The following is a 20,700-nucleotide window of genomic DNA, read 5'->3' on the forward strand; positions in this document are numbered from 1 at the left end:
TGACTGACTACCTTCTTACACTAACACCTAACACTCCAGTTTCAGATTTTAAAAAAAGAAAGGAAGGTCAGAGAGAGAGATGGTAGCACAAGAGTTTCCTGCCATTTTCTCTGAATACCACTCGCCTCTTGTGTTCTTCATTTTTATTTTCTCTGATACCATCATTTTGGGTCCCTTGGTTTTATTTATTTACTTATTTATTTATTATTGAAGTATAGTTGATTTACAATACTATATTAGCTTCAGGTGTACAACATAGTGCTTCAGTATTTTTATAGCTTATACTTCACTTAAATTTATTATAAAATATTGGTCATATTCCTTATGCTGTACAATATATCCTTATAGCTTACTTATTTTATACACAGTAGTTCGTACCTCTTCATCGCCTACCCCTATCTTGCCCCTCCGCATGTCCCTCTCCCCACTGGTAACTGATAATTTGTTCTCTATATCTGTGACTTGGTTTTGTTATATTTATTCATGTGTTTTATTTTTTAGATTCCACATATAAGTGATAACACATAGTATTTCTCTTTCTCTGTCTGACTTATTTCACTAAGCATAATACACTCCACAGGGTTGCAAATGGCAAATTTTTTATGGTTGAATCACATCCATTGTATATATGTGCCACATCTTTATTCATTCATCTGTTGATGGACACTTAGTTTGCTTCCGTATCTTGGCTATAGTGAATAATGCTGCAAGGAACATTGGGGTGCATGTATCTTTTTGAATTAGCATTTTTATTTTCTTCAAATATATACTCAGAAGTGAAATTGCTGGATCGTATGGTAATTCTAGTTTCAGTTTTGTATGGACTCTCCATACTGTTTCCCATAGTGGCTACACCAAATTACATTCCCACCAGGGTTCTGGGTTCCTTTTCCTCCGTATCCTCACTAACATTTGTTTTTGTCATTTTGGTGATAGCCATTCTGACAGATGTGATGTGATAGCGCATTGTGGTTGTGACTTTCATTTCCCTGATGATTAGCAATGTTGAGCATCTTTTCATGTGCCTGTTGGCCATCTGTATATCTTCTTTGAAAAAAGGTCTTTTCAGGTCTTCTGCCCATTTTTATTTGGGTTGTTTGTTTTTTTGATATTGAGTTGTATGAACTGTTTATATATTTTGGATATTAACCCCTTATTGTTCATATCATTTGCAAATATTTTCTCCCATTCAGTCTTTCATTTTGTCCATGGTTTCCTTTACTGTGCAAAAGCTGTTGAGTTTAATTAGGTGCCATTTGTTTATTTTTGCTTTTGTTTTTTTGCCTTAAGAGACAGACCCAAAAAATTTATTGCTACGATTTATGTCAAAGAGTGTTCTGCCTGTATTTTCTTCTAGGAGTTTTATGGTTTCAGGCTTTACATTTAGGTCTTTAATACATTTTGAGTTTGTTTTTGTATATGGTGTGAGAGAATGTTCTAATGTCCATTCTTTTACATGTAGCTGTCCAGTTTTCCCAGCACTGCTTGTTGAAGAGACTGTCTTTTCTTCATCTTATATTCTTGCCACCTTTGTTGTAGATTAATTGGCCATAAGTGTGTGGGTTTATTCCTGGGTTTTCTATTCTGTTCCATTGATCTATGTGTCTGTTTTTGTGCAAATACCTTACTCTTTTGATTACCGTAGCTTTGCAGTATAGTCTGAAGTCAGGGCGCATGATACCTCCAGCTTTGTTCTTTTTTCTCAAGATTGCTTTGACTATTCAGGGTCTTCTGTGCTTCCATATAAATTTTAGGATTGTTTGTTCTAGTTCTGTGAGAAATACCATGAGTATTTTGATAGTAATTGCATTAAATCTCTGGATTGCTTTGGGTAGTATAGACATTTTAACAACATTAACTCTTCCAATCCATGAAAACAAGATATGTTTCCAATTCTTTGTATCATCTTCAATTTCCTTTATCAATATTTTCTTGTTTTTAGAGTATAGGTCTTTTGTCTCCTTTGTTAAGTTTATTCCTAGGTATTTTATTATGTTTGATGCAATTTCAAACAGAATTGTTTCTTGCTTTCTCTTTCTGATAGCTCATTATTAGTGTATAGAAAAGCAACAGATTTCTGTATATTAATCTTGTATCCTGCAACTTTACTGAATTCATTTGGGGTCCCTTAGTTTTAAAGGCTAGTTCAGTCAAATGTCCACTCCAAATGTCATAAGAAACCATTTACCTTTTCTTCCCACTTAAGTAACATTTTTTTCCAGCCTGTTATTTTAATAATTAATATTAGAACAATATATTTTCAAAGAAATATAGAAATAGGCAAGGAGAATTACGTACCATAGCAAACAGTAGGATTTATAAAGTACAATCATTCCAAATTCAACCACAAAAAGTCTCTTTCTGAAAACCCTCATGGTAGGAAGATTGGTAGAAGCAAAGAAAACTTTATGGTAAAAGAAACTTGGAAACCAAGCATGCAAACACATTTTTGAATATCTTGGTATACTGAAATAAAGCAACAAAAACATCATAACAAGATAATATCCACACCAGCTTACACATGTTTAATTAATAAGCAAATATTAAGAATAGCTACATGTATTCAATGTTGCTGGATTTCTAGAAAACCCCTTCTTTTGAACTTTTAATAAATACTCATAAATTATGGATATTATGAATATTTAAGTGCATATATTCCATGACTTTCCTCCTTTTAAATTTTCATTTCTTTATGATTTTATCAACCAGAATAATTAACTCTCATCTCTTTGGTCCCAGTCAATTACCAAGTATTTTCCATGTACCTACTAATTATTTTCTATCTTCATTGCCATCCCTTTGCTCAACTGGACAATTGCAATAAACTCCCAACTGGTCAACTTTAAATTTTTCAGTAAGAGCTTCCAGTGGTCTTTGAATAATATCTGAAGTCTTCACTATGACATGTAATAGCACATAGATAGGGAAGAGATCTTATAAGTAACAATTTTACAATACCTAATTAAAACTTAACTTTTGGTTGTATAAAACAAAAGTAAACATATAATGCTCCAAGGGGATCAATTTCCCACTGTCCTGCAAGGAGTAACATTCTAAAGTCAAGAGTAGAGATAAGAATTTATTAGATCAGTTTTCTACTGATAAAAAGAACAGTAACAATAAAAGATAGGGGACCTGGAAATAAAAGATAAGTGGCTATAGAAAGATAAGAAAATGGCACAGAAAGAGGAATAAAAGGCAAATAATGCATATTTTGCCTACCTCAATCTTTTCTGTAGCCTTTGTCCTGGCTGTCCAGGTTCTAACAGAGTTGTACAAAAAGTTATTAAATTACCAACAATATAAACCCACGGCCTACAAAGATCTGTATTTAATTAAGTTAAAACGAGGCACAGAAGTGATTATTTTCAATGATACCTCAAAGATCCTCCACATTCAGTGGAAAATGTTGGCCATTTGTGATACACTCTACTCATCCCCCATTCAGGAGTGGCCAATACCATATTCCTGCTCTTCAAGAATGGAATCTTGCCAGGTGTATTTGCACGAAGAAGAAATGATCTTAGTGTGATCAAGAAACAGAGGGAAGGTTTCAAACACAGAGGGAAAGTAATGTGGATGGGGGGAGAGTGATGGAGAGGCAGACAGTGATCTAATTGTGCAGTTTTTTTAAAAAGACTTTTTTTTTAGAGCAATCTCAGGTTCACAGAAAACTTGAGGGGAAGGAACAGATATTTCCCAGATATCACCTGTCCCCACATGTTGTTCCCACATATCCATAGCCACCCCCATTACCAACATCCCCAACCAGAGTGGTATATTTGGTACAACTGATGAACCTACATTGACACATCATAATCACCAAGTCCATAGTTTGCCTTGGGATTCACCTTGTTGTTGTACATTCTCTAGGTTTGGACAAATGTATAATGACATGGATCCATCATTACGGTATCATATAGAGTATTTTTGCTAAACTAAAAATAATGTATGCTCTGCCTACTTATCCTGCCCCCAATGCCAACCCCTGGAAACCACTGATCTTTTAACTATTTCCATAGTTTTGCCTTTTCCAGGATGTCCAGAATATCATATACAGTATGTACCCTTTTCATATTGGCTTCTTTCACTTAGTAATATGTATCTAAGTTTTCCCATGTCTTTTCATGGATTGATTTAGTTTATTTCTCTTTTAGTGCCGAATAGTATTCCACTGTCTGGCTGTGCCACAGTTTATTGATTCTTTCACCTACTGAAGGACATGTTAGTTGCTTCCAGGTTTGGGAAATTATGAATAAAGCTGCTGTAAACAACCATCCACAGAAAGGGATAGATGTCAGATTTTAGCCAGGTTATGTGAAATCATGTCTTAAGTCCTCATGATTTTAAGTTCCTAGTAAAAATTACAAGAAAGATGACAGGAAATTTCACACTTCATTTTAGGGTCAGAATCTCATCCACTCCCTGGATGAGATTATTCAAGTTGGGTACTGGCCATGTGGTCAGTGCTGTATGATCCATTACAGGGAATATCCAGAGAGAAGAGGAACAAACCTCCAGATGGTCAGAGGAAAAACTGCCATCAGAATGTTGAGTAACCAGAAATACTTCAGGGTGACCTGAAGATGTTATTAGGGCAGGTCAAGAAAAAGATAAGGAGAGTTTGGGACAATTACTGTATCTTTAGCTAACTTTATTTGTTCAAGCACATGATCTATAGATATGTGATACGTAATAGAGAAAAATTACAGGGAGAGATGAGTTAATTTTATGTGTCAACTAGGTTAGGCTATGGTACCAGGTTGTTTGGTCAAATACTAGTTTATATATTGCTTTGAAGACATTATGTAGATGTGGTTAATATAATCATCAGACTTTAAGGGGATTAACCTCAATAATATGAGCAGACGTCATCCAATCAGTTGAAGGTCTTAAAAACAAAAACTAAGGTTTCCCAGAGAAGAAGGAGTTCTGCCTCAAGATAGAAGTCTTGCCTGAGTTGCCAGCCTGCTGGCCTCCCCTACAAATTTCAGACTTGCCACCAAACCATGGACCAATTAACAAATCTCTCACTCTTTCTATATGTGTATCCTAGTGGTTCTGTTTCTCTGGAGAACCCTGACTGAGTAAAACCTCCAATGCAAATTCCTCTCTGGTTTTCTTAGTTGTCTGAAGAAGGCAGAAACCTACAACCCACTTGTACTTTTCCCTGTTAAGGTGTAGAACAGGACCAGTCTCAGCCACTCACTCTGTGCTTCCCTTCCTTTAAGTTTCCCCAGGGAAACCTGCATGACTACTGAAAGATGAAGTCTTATATCTCATTGGCCAGGACGAGCTTTATGGGCCCACACAACACCAGGGGACCTGCTTTTTTAATCTTAAGGGATAAATGACATCTGAATCTACATTATAGCACTCTTCTCTGCTATTGGAATGTAAATGATTGACATTGGGAAATTCATTTCAGGTAAGTGAAGGAGAAAGTTGAACATTTGCCTAGCAGATCCACTTGGGATCAGAAAAGATGCTAGAAATGATAAAGACAATATTAATAATGCATAGGAACATTTTTATCTCTCACTATTGACTTTAGCTTTTGATTAAGAGAAATATTTCCCAAGTCCTTTCAAAGTAACTTATATATTCTGCAAATGCTAGGTCTTGCACATGCAAAGCAAAATGAAATAGGGGAGTCTTAATTGTCTAAATTGGGTGTCTGCAGTAACACAGCAGTGTTACTTTCTAGTCTAATTTGGCCGAACATTTCCAGCCATGGGTTGGTGAGGAGCAAAATGTAAACATGCCCAAATTAAATCCGGTACAGCATTTAAGGAGTGACTGTTTATTAATTTGTTAGTAGGAACTAGACCTAAAATAATTTTGTTTCTTACATATCTGAATTTGAAGCAATATACCTAGTTAGGAGCATGAAATCTGAAGCTGCAATCCCTGGATTCAAATCCTGGCTTCACATTAGCTATAGATCTTAGGCACTCCGTAAGCTCTTCCTGCCTCAGTTTGTCCATCCATAAAATGGTGTGATACTATTAACTCTTACCTCAGATGGAGGTTGTGCGGATAAAGCACATAGAATGGTACCCGGAACACAGTAAGCACTTAAAATAGTAACTGTTATTATTAGATACTGCCTGACACTTACCAATGCTTTTCCTCAAACAATTGCTGCATCAGTTTTTGTATACAACAGTCAGTTAGCAGTTGGATGGGTAACAATATGGACCTAAGTTTGAGTCCTAGATCTGCAAATAAGAGGTTAGGCGACCTTGGAAGGCCACCATCTATAGTTTCCTGCCTAGGAAGTGGACCTAATAACTGCCATACCTATATCATTATGAAAGTCAAGTGTGATTATATTTATTGAATATAAGTTATAAAATCTTATACAGCTGTAAAGGCCTGCTGTATTCATTTAATCAATTATCTTCAAAATAGTTAAAACTACAGTGAGATTCTGCAACTGATATTCCACAGCCATGTGCCAAAGAAACATTTTTTTAAAGTAAATATCAGAATATCCAGTTATTTTTGAGTACATAAGGGTCCATTTTCCTTACTTATCAAGGAAAGGAAACTTACCTTTCCAACCAACGTAGTAGTGAAACTTAATTATTTAAGCAGAGCTTGGATTTTTCTGTAGTTCTCCCTCCATCTTCTCACTTTCACATTTTTTTCCTCCATTGTTGATACCCATGAGCTCCAGGAGCAAATGTGTCTAATGTCCCTTCCCGGCTTCATGCCTCATCAATTTCTCTCCCCTGTACCTGCCTGGGTGTTTTTGCTGTCCTTCCTTCCCTCTTCGGACTGATTCTATAACAGAATAAAACAAGAGATGATCTACACAGAGGATAATGAACATCGATCTTCCAGTTTAGTCCCAAAACACCTACCGCAGTGGATCGACTTAAAGAACATTCGAGTGTAAGAAAATCTAATAGTTAAACTAAAAACAACAGCAAGTTGTATTTTGATGGGACCATGTCTTCAGCTGTCTGAATGCTGTTTTCTTTCATAGACTTTTAAACTAAAATCATACCATGGCTTTATGCTTTGGACTCTGCATACTTTCCTGAAAAGAGGAGAATAACAATGCAAACATTTTAAAGTTATAGGGACTTTACATTAAAACACAATGGGGAAAAACTATGCAGGCAAACTGGAACACTTTGGTATTCTCCTCTGCCTTCATTCACTATCAAATTAATATAAGAATTTGACAGTTAAAAGAGGATAATTTGAAATATCCAGACAACAATAGAAAAATCTAATTGTTCCCTCACTTAATCTAGCTAAGGATTCTTAAAGACATTTTTGCTAGTCGACCATATCCTAGTTGCCAAAAGCCTTTCAAAAGCCTTTCATAGTTATGAACAAAATTATTGATGACTTTTTGCAACATTGAGCTACCATTTCATAGCAGCATTAATATTCTCTATATGCAGTTTTTAATTTTATACTGTGTTGTCAGAAGATAGGCTTAATACATGTAAGACAGTTGTCACAAATATGTGTGTAGTTAATATAAGATTATCTAATTGCTGACTATGGAACTACTGGAGATGGAATTTCTCTATAAATGGAATAAAATAAGCACTGACAGAAGCAAAAAAACACAACACAACAAAACAAAAACCCCCAAAAGCCTTTCATAGCCCTGATAGAGTCTCCAGTGTTTAAAAATTAAACATATGCAATCTTCAAAAATCAGGGATTGGACTTGATTTTAGAATGGTGATTGGGCAATATCCAGAGGCTCTGTTTGACTGAGTATATGTCTCTCTAGTCCTCTGGTTAAATAGCCTTTCCTCTCACACTTTGCTAGGCATATTATGGCCCCATTTATCAAGCTCACTCATAGTTTCTCCAATGTTTGCTGTTTACTGTTCTTTCCTGCCCCATGTCTCCAACTGCAGAAAGTATAGCTCTCTCGAAGGCTTAGATCAAAGGTGAATTCTTCCATAAAGACTTTCCTGATTTTCTGGTAAGAATGAATCTTTCCCTCCCTTAATTTTCCGGTTTTTTAAAACCTATTTAGCGCAAATTGCCTTTCACAACTGTGACTACTAAAGCAGATTACAAATTCTTTTAGGCCAGGGACTTTGTCCATCTTGTCATCCTGAATATCCCCTAGTACAATGCCTTGCAGGTAGTTGGTTGTTAATAAATATGTGTAGGAATTTTTTTTTTTTTTTTGCTTTTTTTTTTTATTTTTTATTTTTTATTTTTATTTTTTTATTTTTTTAAACATCTTTATTGAAGTATAATTGCCTTACAATAGTGTGTTAGCTTCTGCTTTATAACAAAGTGAATCAGTTATACATATACAATATGTTCCCATTTCTCTTCCCTCTTGCATCTCCCTCCCTCCCACCCTCCCCATCCCACCCCTCTAGGTGGTCACAAAGCACCGAGCTGATCTCCCTGTGCTGTGCGGCTGCTTCCCACTAGTTATCTATTTTACATTTGGTGGTGTATATATGTCCATGACACTCTCTTACCCTGTCACATATCACCCCACCCCCTCCCCATATCCTCAAGTCCATTCTCTAGTAGGTCTGTGTCTTTATTCACGTCTTGCCACTAGGTTCTTCATGGCCTTTTTTTTTTCCCTTAGATTCCGTATATATGTGTTAGCATACTGTATTTGTTTTTCTCTTTCTGACTTACTTCACTCTGTATGACAGACTCTAACTCCATCCACCTCATTACAAATACCTCCATTTCATTTCTTTTTATGGCTGAGTAATATTCCACTGTATATATGTGCCACATCTTCTTTATCCATTCATCTGTCGATGGACATTTAGGTTGCTTCCATGTCCTGGCTATTGTAAATAGAGCTGCAATGAACATTTTGGTACATGACTCTTTTTGACCTATGGTTTTCTCAGGGTATATGCCCAGTAGTGGGATTGCTGGGTCATATGGTAGTTCTATTTGTAGTTTTTTAAGGAACCTCCATACTGTTCTCCATAGTGGCTGTATCAATTTACATTCCCACCAACAGTGCAAGAGTGTTCCCTTTCCTCCACACCCTCTCCAGCATTTATTGTTTCTAGATTTTTTGATGATGGCCATTCTGACCGGTGTGAGATGATATCTCATTGTAGTTTTGATTTGCATTTCTCTAATGATTAATGATGTTGAGCATTCTTTCATGTGTCTGTAGGCCATCTGTATATCTTCTTTGGAGAAATGTCTTTAGATCTTCTGCCCATTTTTGGATTGGGTTGTTTGTTTTTTTGTTATTGAGCTGCATGAGCTGCTTGTAAATCTTGGAGATTAATCCTTTGTCAGTTGCTTCATTTGCAAATATTTTCTCCCATTCTGAGGGTTGTCTTTTGGTCTTGTTTATGGTTTCCTTTGCTGTGCAAAAGCTTTTAAGTTTCATTAGGTCCCATTTGTTTATTTGTGTTCTTATTTCCATTTCTCTGGGAGCTGGGTCAAAAAGAATCTTGCTGTGATGTATGTCATAGAGTGTTCTGCCTATGTTTTCCTCTAAGAGTTTGATAGTGTCTGCCCTTACACTTAGGTCTTTAATCCATTTTGAGTTTATTTTTGAGCATGGTGTCAGGGAGTGTTCTAATTTCATACTTTTACATGTTCCTGTCCAATTTTCCCAGCACCACTTATTGAAGAGGCTGTCTTTTCTCCACTGTATATGCTTGCCTCCTTTATCAAAGATAAGTTGACCATATGTGTGTGGGTTTATCTCTGGGCTTTCTATCCTGTTCCATTGATCTATATTTCTGTTTTTGTGCCAGTACCAAACTGTCTTGATTACTGAAGCTTTGTAATATAGTCTGAAGTCAGGGAGCCTGATTCCCCCAGCTCCATTTTTCGTTCTCAAGATGGCTTGGGCTATTCGGGGTCTTTTGTGTTTCCATACAAATTGTGAAATTTTTTGTTCTAGTTCTGTGAAAAATGCCAGTGGTAGTTTGATAGGGATTGCATTGAATCTGTAGATTGCTTTGGGTAGTAGAGTCATTTTCACAATGTTGATTCTTCCAATCCAGGAACATGGTATATCTCTCCATCTATTTGTATCATCTTTAATTTCTTTCATCAGTGTCTTATAATTTTCTGCATACAGGTCTTTTGTCTCCTTAGGTAGGTTTATTCCTAGATATTTTATTCTTTTTGTTGCAGTGGTAAATGGGAGTGTTTTCTTAATTTCACTTTCAGATTTTTCGTCATTAGTGTATAGAAATGCAAGAGATTTCTGTGCATTAATTTTGTATCCTGCTACTTTACCAAATTCATTGATTAGCTCTAGGAGTTTTCTGGTAGCATCTTTAGGATTCTCTATGTATAGTATCATGTCATCTGCAAATAGTGACAGCTTTACTTCTTCTTTTCCAATTTGGATTCCTTTTATTTCTTTGTCTTCTCTGATTGCTGTGGCTAGGACTTCCAGAACTATGTTGAATAATAGTGGTGAGAGTGGGCAACCTTGTCTTGTTCCTGATCTTAGTGGAAATGGTTTCAGTTTTTCACCATTGAGGACAATGTTGGCTGTGGGTTTGTCATATATGGCCTTTATTATGTTGAGGAAAGTTCCCTCTATGCCTACTTTCTGCAGGGCTTTTATCATAAATGGGTGTTGAATTTTGTCGAAAGCTTTCTCTGCATCTATTGAGATGATCATATGCTTTTTCTCCTTCAATTTGTTAATATGGTGTATCACATTGATTGATTTGCGTATATTGAAGAATCCTTGCATTCCTGGAATAAACCCCACTTGATCATGGTGTATGATCTTTTTAATGTGCTGTTGGATTCTGTTTGCTAGTATTTTGTTGAGGATTTTTGCATCTATGTTCATCAGTGATATTGGCCTGTAGTTTTCTTTCTTTGTGACATCTTTGTCTGGTTTTGGTATCAGGGTGATGGTGGCCTTGTAGAATGAGTTTGGGAGTGTTCCTCCCTCTGCAATATTTTGGAAGAGTTTGAGAAGGATAGGTGTTAGCTCTTCTCTAAATGTTTGATAGAATTCACCTGTGAAGCCATCTGGTCCTGGGCTTTTGTTTGTTGGAAGGTTTTTAATCACAGTTTCAATTTCAGTGCTTGTGATTGGTCTGTTCATATTTTCTATTTCTTCCTGGTTCAGTCTTGGCAGTTTGTGCATTTCTAAGAATCTGTCCATTTCTTCCAGGTTGTCCATTTTATTGGCATAGAGTTGCTTGTAGTAATCTCTCATGATCTTTTGTATTTCTGCAGTGTCTGTGGTTACTTCTCCTTTTTCATTTCTAATTCTATTGATCTGGGTCTTCTCCCTTTTTTTCTTGATGAGTCTGGCTAATGGTTTATCAATTTTGTTTATCTTTTCAAAGAACCAGCTTTTAGTTTCATTGATTTTTGCTATTGTTTCCTTCATTTCTTTTTCATTTATTTCTGACCTGATCTTTATAATTTCTTTCCTTCTGCTGGCTTTGGGGTTTTTTTGTTCTTCTTTCTCTAATTGCTTTAGGTGCAAGGTTAGGTTGTTTATTCGAGATGTTTCCTGTTTCTTGAGGTAGGCTTGTATTGCTATAAACTTCCCTCTTAGCACTGCTTTTGCTGCGTCCCATAGGTTTTGGGTCGTCGTGTCTCCGTTGTCATTTGTTTCTAGGTATTTTTTGATTTCCCCTTTGATTTCTTCAGTGATCACTTCGTTATTAAGTAATGTATTGTGTAGCCTCCATGTGTTTGTATTTTTTACAGATCTTTTCCTGTAATTGATATCTAGTCTCATAGCGTTGTGGTCGGAAAAGATACTTGATACGATTTCAATTTTCTTAAATTTACCAAGGCTTGATTTGTGACCCAAGATATGATCTATCCTGGAGAATGTTCCATGAGCACTTGAGAAAAATGTGTATTCTGTTGTTTTTGGGTGGAATGTCCTATAAATATCAATTAAGTCCATCTTGTTTAATGTATCATTTAAAGCTTGTGTTTCCTTATTTATTTTCATTTTGGATGATCTGTCCATTGGTGAAAGTGGGGTGTTAAAGTCCCCTACTATGATTGTGTTGCTGTCGATTTCCCCTTTTATGGCTGTTAGTATTTGCCTTATGTATTGAGGTGCTCCTATGTTGGGTGCATAAATATTAACAATTGTTATACCTTCCTCTTGGATCGATCCCTTGATCATTATATAGTGTCCTTCTTTGTCTCTTGTAATAGTCTTTATTTTAAAGTCTATTTTGTCTGATATGAGAATTGCTACTCCAGCTTTCTTTAGATTTCCATTTGCATGGAATATCTTTTTCCATCCCCTCACTTTCAATCTGTATGTGTCTCTAGGTCTGAAGTGGGTCTCTTGTAGACAGCATATATATGGGTCTTGTTTTTGTATCCATTCAGCCAGCCTGTGTCTTTTGGTGGGAGCATTTAATCCATTTACATTCAAGGTAATTATCGATATGTATGTTCCTATTCCCATTTTCTTAAATGTATTGGGTTTGTTATTGTAGGTGTTTTCCTTCTCTTGTGTTTCTTGCCTAGAGAAGTTCCTTTAGCATTTGTTGTAAAGCTGATTTGGTGGTGCTGAACTCTCTCAGCTTTTGCTTGTCTGTAAAGGTTTTAATTTCTCCATCAAATCTGAATGAGATCCTTGCTGGGTAGAGTAATCTTGGTTGTAGGTTTTTCTCCTTCATCACGTTAAGTATATCCTGCCACTCCCTTCTGGCTTGCAGAGTTTCTGCTGATAGATCAGATGTTAACCTTATGGGGATTCCCTTGTGTGTTATTTGTTTTTTTTCCCTTGCTGCCTTTAATATGTTTTCCTTATATTTAATTTTTGACAGTTTGATTAATATGTGTCTTGGCGTGTTCCTCCTTGGGTTTATCCTGTATGGGACTCTCTGTGCTTCCAGGACTTGATGAACTATTTCCTTTCCCATATTAGGGAAGTTTTCAACTATAATCTCTTCAAAAATTTTCTCAGTCCCTTTCTTTTTCTCTTCTTCTTCTGGTACCCCTATAATTCGAATGTTGGAGCGTTTAATGTTGTCCCAGAGGTCCCTGAGACTGTCCTCAGTTCTTTTCATTCTTTTTTCTTTATCCTGCTCTGTAGTAGTTATTTCCACCATTTTATCTTCCAGGTCACTTATCCTTTCTTCTGCCTCAGTTATTCTACTATTGATGCCATCTAGAGTATTTTTAATTTCATTTATTGTGTTCTTCATCATTGCTTGGTTCCTCTTTAGTTCTTCTACATCCTTGTTAAATGTTTCTTGCATTTTGTCTATTCTATTTCCAAGATTTTGGATCATCCTTACTATCATTATTCTGAATTCTTTTTCAGGTAGACTACCTATTTCCTCTTCATTTGTTAAGTCCAGTGTGTTTTGAGCCTGCTCCTTCATCTGCTGTGTGTTTTTCTGTCGTCTCATTTTGCCTATCTTACTGTGTTTGGGGTCTCCTTTTCACAGGCTGCAGGTTCGTAGTTCCCGTTGTTTTTGGTATCTGTCCCCAGTGGCTAAGGTTGGTTCAGTGGGTTGTGTAGGCTTCCTGGTGGAGGGAACTAGTGCCTGAGTTCTGGTGGATGAGGCTAGATCTTGTCTTTCTGGTGGGCACGTCCACGTCTGGTGGTGTATTTTGTGGTGTCTGTGGCCTTATTATTATTTTAGGCAGCCTCTCTGCTAATGGATGGGGTTGTGTTCCTGTCTAGCTAGTTGTTTGGCATAGGGTGTCCAGCACTGTAGCTTGCTGGTCGTTGGGTGAAGCTGGGTCTTGATGTTGAGATGGAGATCTCTGGGAGATTTTTGCCGTTTGGTATTACGTGGAGCTGGGAGGTCTCTTGTGGACCAGTGTTCTGAAGTTGGCTCTCCCACCTCACAGGCACGGCCCTGATGCCTGGCTGGAGCACCAAGAGCCTTTCGTCCACACAGCTCAGAATAAAAGGGAGAAAAAATAGAAAGAAAGAAAGAAAGAGGCTATAATATAGTGAAGTAAAATAAAGCTATTGTAAAGCAAAGCTATACAGACAAAATCTCACCCAGAAGCATATACATATACACTCACAAAAAAAAGGAAAAGGGGAAAAATTAATATCTCCTGCTCCCAAAGTCCACCTCCTGAATTTGGGATGATTCGTTGTCTATTCAGGTATTCAACAGATGCAGGTACATCAAGTTGTTTGTGGAGCTTTAATCCGCTGCTCCTGAGGCTGCTGGGAGAGATTTCCCCTTCTCTTCCCTGTTCGCACAGCTCCTGGGGTTCAGCTTTGGATTTGGACCCTCCTCTGCGTGTAGGTCGCCTGAGGGCGTCTGTTCCCCGCCCAGACAGGACGGAGTTAAAGGAGCAGCTGCTTCGGGGGCTCTGGCTCACCCAGGCCGTGGGGAGGGAGGGGTACGGAGGAGGCGGGGCGAGCCTGCGGCGGCAGAGGCCGGCGTGACGTTGCACCAGCCTGAGGCGCGCAGTGCGTTCTCCCGGGGATGTTGTCCCCGGATCCCGGGACCCTGGCAGTGGCGGGCTGCACAGGCTCCCGGGAGGGGAGGTGTGGAGAGTGACCTGTGCTCACACACAGGCTTTTTGGAGGCAGCAGCAGCAGCCCCAGCGTCTCACGCCCGTCTCTGGGGTCCGCGCTGATCGCCGTGGCTTGCGCCCTTCTCTGGAGTTCGTTTAGGCGGCGCTCTGAATCCCCTCTCCTTGCGCGCAGCGAAACAAAGAGGCAAGAAAAAGTCTCTTGCCTCTTCGGCAGCTGCAGACTTTTTCCCGGACTCCCTCCGGGCTACTGTGGTGCGCTAACCCCTTCAGGCTGTGTTCACGCCGCCAGCCCCAGTCCTCTCCCTGCGATCCGACCGAAGCCGAGCCTCAGCTCCCAGCCCCGCCCGCCCCGGCGGCTAAGCAGACAAGCCTCTCGGGCTGGTGAGCGCTGCTCGGCGCCGAGCCTCCGTGCGGGAGTCTCTCCGCTTTGCCCTCCGCACCCCTGTGGCTGCGCTCTCCTCCGCGGCTCCGAAGCTTCCCCCTCCGCCACCCGCAGTCTCCGCCCGCGAAGGGGCTCCTAGTGCGTGGAAACCTTTCCTCCTTCACGGCTCCCTCCCACTGGTGCAGGTGCCGTCCCTATTCTTTTGTCTCTGTTATTTCTTTTTTCTTTTGCCCTACCCAAGTACGGGGGGAGTTTCTTGCCTTTTTGGAGGTCGGACGTTTTCTGCCAGCGTTCAGTGGGTGTTCTGTAGGAGCAGTTCCACGTGTAGATGTATTTCTACTGTATCTGTGGGAAGGAAGGTGATCTCCGCGTCTTACTCTTCCGCCATCTTCTCCCAGCAATCGGAATATTTTAACCAAATAAATTTGTTGAGTAAAATGGCAACTAGATGAAAAAGTTGTATCACAGTTACATTACAAGGGTTATGATATCTGGTTTCCAGTGATGAAAACCGAATGAAAGTCCCAGTGAGGTAATACTAGTTAGACAAAAACCTATCCAAAGATGAGAAAGCAAACTAACAATCATTGAGCATTATGTTATTTTATTTTCCTGTGGCTTCTATAACAAATTACAACAAACTTGGTAGCCTTAAAACAACAAACATTTACTGTTTCACAGCTCTGGACACCAGAATTCCAAAAACAGTTTCACTGGGCTTACATCAAGGTATCGGCAGGGCAACACTCCCTTAGGAATTTCTTGAGGAGGAGTCAATCCTTGCCTCTTCCAGTTTCTTTGTGATGGTTGCTGACCGTCCTTGGATTATGGCCACATCCCTTTTTAAAAATTTTTTTTAATTTATGTTTTTTGGCTGTGTTGGGTCGTCGTTGCTGCACATGGTCTTTTTCTAGTTGTGGTGAGCGAGGCTACTCTTCGTTGTGGTGTGCGGGCTTCTCATTGCTGTGGCTTCTCTTGTTGCAGAGCACGGGCTCTAGGCACACGGGCTTCAGCAGTTGTGTCATGCAGGCTCAGTAGTTGTGGTTCGCGAGCCCTAGAGTGCAGGCTCAGTAGTTGTGGTGCACGGGCTTAGTTGCTCCACGGCATGTGGGATCTTCCCCGACCAGGGCTCGAACCCGTGTCCCCTGCATCCCTCCAATCTCTGCCTCTATGGTTTCATTGCCGTGTCCTCTTCTGTTTTTCTGGGGATTTTTTCTCTTTCCTTTGCTTTTTTTTTTTTTTTTAAATAAGGGCATTTGTGGTTGCATTTTGGATACACCCAGATAAATAATCTTCCCATATCAAGAGTCTCAATCAAGCTACAAAGATCCTTTTTCCATAAAAGGTAACATTTAAAGTTTCCAGAGATTAGAATTTTATATCTTTGGGGCCATTATACAGCCTGTTACAAATACCAACTAGACATGTTCCTGTGTGTGAATCTACTCAGTCTTCACAGCTGGTCTGTGAAGTAGTTTCTGCTATTCAAATTTATAGGCGAGACCATTGAGATCCAAGAGATGGGTGACTTACCCAAAGGTACATGCGGTAAGTGGTTGAATATTTGATTCAAACCAAATTCTGTCTGGCTCCAAATTGATTTTTTCTGTTATATCCTAGCAGTAGATACACAGTAGATTCTTCATAAATGTTTGTTGATATAAAAGAAAATCTTCATTGAGATTTTGAAGTTTGCTGCTTAATCATTTTTGTCACCATTTCTAAAAGTTCATTGATTTTTAAAACACTTTTATACATCAGATGTCTCTTCAGAAAGTGTTTTCTAAAGTGAGTACAGTGTTGTCTCCAAATGGATCACCACTGAGAACTGGAGGCAGTTTTGTCCGTGTAATTCCACGTAGGGGATATGAAGATTTCATGAAAAAAATTTAAAAAAGAATTGAAAATCTGAAAGGGTGAAAATACACACCAAAATCATTAGTCTACAAAAGCTGAAAACCTCCATCTTCAATCCCATCCAAGATTGTTGAGAATAGCTACTGTATCCCTATGAAATAATGAGGTTTCTGCAGGTACTGAACATAAGGTTAAAATTCATTCAGTGTTATATATTCTCCTTGATTTCCCCTGAGTCCTAGATGTGTGTGAAGCTGTGTTACTGGACTTTGATAATTAACTATAAACTTTCTAGTGAACATTTTAAAAACATCATGTGGTAAAGTTATTTTTGAAAATTCTGGAAACACCACTGGGTCATTTCCACTCCACTAGTTTATGCTACCTAATATTAAGACACTGGTTTTCTTGGCCCATGAAGGCATGTATAATATTAATTTTCCCTTGCTAATGTAACAAATTACCACAAATATAGCAGCTTGAAATAATACCCATTTATTATGTCACAGTTAAGTCAGAAGTCCAGGCACATGGCTCAGCTGGTTCTCTGCTTCTGATTTCAAAAGGCCAAAGTTATTGGCAGAACTGCATCCCTTTCTGGAGACTCCGGAGGTGAATTTACTTCCAAGCTTATTTAGGATGCTGGCAGAATTCAGTTCCTTGTGGCTGTAGAACTGAAGTTCCTGTTTCTTTGCTAGCTATTGACTGGGGGCTGTCCACGGCTTCTAGAGGCCACCTGACTTCCTTGGCTTATGGTCCCCTTCCTCCACCTTCAAAGACAGCAGTGATGGGCTGAGTCATTCTTAGCTTTAAATGTCTCTGATCTCCCTTTTTGCCTCATGGCTCCTCCAATGTCTTCCACCACATCTTTTGACTGACATTTCTTCTTTCCTCTTCTTTTAAGGAGCCATGTGATTGTATTAGGTCCACCAGGATAAGCTTCCTATCTTAAGGTCAGTTGAATCATAATCACGCAGTCCCTTCACGGAAGTAACTAGACTAGCGTTTGACTGAATAAACATGGGACAGGAATATCGGGAGAACATTTTTAGAATTATTCCTAAACTAGGTGTACAGTCTCAAAAAAAGTGTACTTTTAGTCTTACTTCTATATTTCTAGGCTTTAAAGATCAGATTACTCAGGAGGGGTATATAAAACCAGAAATATGGAAACAGCTGCCTATTTTCCTAAATACAATTGAAGGACACAATAACTGAAGGTTCGAACACACACAGCCACATTTTCATCTCACATGTGAATACTAGATGGTGAGCAAAGTTTAGACACAATTTAAAAAAGAAAAAAACTTCACTTATTCTCAAAATCTTATGTATGTAATGCACAAGGGATAATAAGCATGGGCTATGTTCAAATGGAAAGAACAAGCATGTACTGAAATCTTTAATGCAAGGATTGAAAAGAACAAATAGTGTATAGTGTACTGACAAAGAGTGTTAAAACACTTTTCCGTAAGTGATTTAATGAGTCATGGTAGATCACCTCAGCATTATCAACTGTCTTACCTTGGAGGCAGATCTTCTATTCCTTTCAGTTGCTTCCTTTGGAGTCATTCTAGCTGGTGATAAGGGAATTTTCTCCAGGAGCCAATTAGACATTGAAAGATAATTCTACATGGGATAATTTAGTGCTTTCATTTACCATAATAGAAAAACATTATTACCACTCAAAACCCGATATGATTCACACCATAGCATAGTGTCCTCATGTAAATGTTCTCACAGAATAAGAATGCGCGTGATGTCGGAACAAAGATTTTTAGGAGCAGGTGAATTTCCTCCCCACACAATTTCCCCTTCAGTCAGTTCGACACTGAGTTGCGGATAGTGAGGAAGTGCTAGGGGTTGGCTGAGCCACAATAAGGAGGGAGCCTGGGTCACTGGATGTCCACGTGGAGGAGACCTCTGAGCAATCAGGGACACCTGCACTGGATAGTTATGTGAGCTAGAAATATCCTTCTATTGTGTTTAGGTCTTTATACACTTTGGATATGTTCTTTCCAGCAGCTGGTATCACCCACACTAATACATCCTCCACTGATCCTACTCTAGAGTTCATAACATAAACCACACTGCAAGTTCTCTAGTCCTTGATTCTTCAGATTACATAAATCCTTATCACTCTCAAAATTTTTTCAAGGATATTATTTATGTTGTAAAGGTTAAGAGTATATTTTGGAATTCAGAGCTAAGAATCTGAAACAAATATAAAATTTTTTGTGCATTATTTCCACAGGAGCAAAACACTTTAACCTCATTTTCTTTAAGTTTTAATAATGGAAGGGCTGCAGAGCAAAGAGCAAAATTTAAAATAGTATAAAAAATACATGGACAAAAATGCTGAAATGTTATTCTCTTGTACAAGGTTAACTAAATAGTACAGGATGATTTTGACATAAAATTAAATTCAAGATGAAGGGAAGGCAAACAGGTCTTCTTTTAAGTGGAGAGGGTCTACATTTAGAGACTGATTATAATACAGAGTTTAAACATGCTCACACTTACAATATTTTCCTTCTGGAAAAGGAAGGGATCTTTTGGGATCCCAGTAAATAAGGTCAGTGAGTGCTAGTACCTATGATCATGAGTCCATGCTGATTTTATGACACACAACCAGGTAATTCTTTCTGAAAAATTTCTCATTTGAACAGAAGGTTTTGAGTAAGATGTGGGAGGTAACAGGAGATAATTTGAAGCTAATCCACATATGACAGAATTAAAAGTAAATGGTAGGACTGGGCTGACACCTGAGAAAATGTCTACAGGGTCAATAGAATCAATAATTATTAGTAATAACTATATTAACATTCATACTACTACTACTTATCTTTTACATCTATAATATCTCAACAAGCATAAATGGAATTAATATTAAACATTGTAAATATATGAGTAAACAAACTTAGAGAGATTTACAGCAAATGAGCCAATGTCATATAGCTACCATGCTCATGTTTCAGAATTAGGAATCGTGTCCAAGTCCTTGCATCATTTTTAAAAAGTCCTGATTAGGAGTGTCTGATTCACCATAATAACCATCAACAAATAAGAATTATTGATAAAATACTCCATTCTGAGAATTTTAGGATTCTTTCCATAGTAGCCCATTTCAACTAGTGTTTTTACTAATTCTCATGCCACTATCCCTGGCCTCAAATAAAAAGGTAATACTGCTTTCTTGAAGATAGAGTTAACTCCTCTGAAAAATAACAAATTCCCATTGGAAAAAAGAAACCATTTGGACTTACGCAGAATAACATTTTAAGATAAAAGTAAAGAATGTTACCCATTTTTTTTTTCATTTAATAAATACAACATCCAGATTAAATGCTTTTCCTGATTTAAAGTTTCTTAAAAGTGAGTTAATATACTATTTCTGGTTACTACATTACCTAAAGTATAAGGATTTTAAGAAAGCCAAATATTGTATTAAGAAAACAGAGCAAATATAATTTGTAACTATAGTGACAGCTTAATTTAAACTTGGTCTTTTATATATGATATTCAGAATTAGGATTATTTACAAAATCACATTGATTATTCTAAGAAGGCAATGAACAATTGTGTAAATGAAGGCAAATTGCATTATGCTCACACAACACTGGGTTACATTTAGTTATAGGGAGACTAATGAAAGTGGGTGAGAACTCAGATTCAAATCATTAATCAGAATGTTCATTAGCAAAAGAGCTTAAGAATTACATTATTAAATCACTCCATTTTAAATAAAATTTATTCAAGTCATTTGACAATAATTTATCGCTGTACCAGAAACAATGGTGATACGTTATAGGTGCAGGAAGCATTTTGGAGAAATAAGACATACTATTGATAAGTCCCTGCTCTCCTGGGGCTTACTTTCTAAGTGCTTACTTGTCTAAAAAAGACAAGAAAGAAAGCAAGGAAGAAGAGACAGGAGGACGAAAGAGTTAAATAACTGTCAAATGTTGACTGAATTAACTGATGAAAAATAATAATAGAAAAGAAGT

This window comes from Balaenoptera acutorostrata, chromosome 14, assembly GCF_949987535.1.
Source record: "Balaenoptera acutorostrata chromosome 14, mBalAcu1.1, whole genome shotgun sequence".
In the NCBI taxonomy this organism is placed as follows: domain Eukaryota; kingdom Metazoa; phylum Chordata; class Mammalia; order Artiodactyla; family Balaenopteridae; genus Balaenoptera; species Balaenoptera acutorostrata.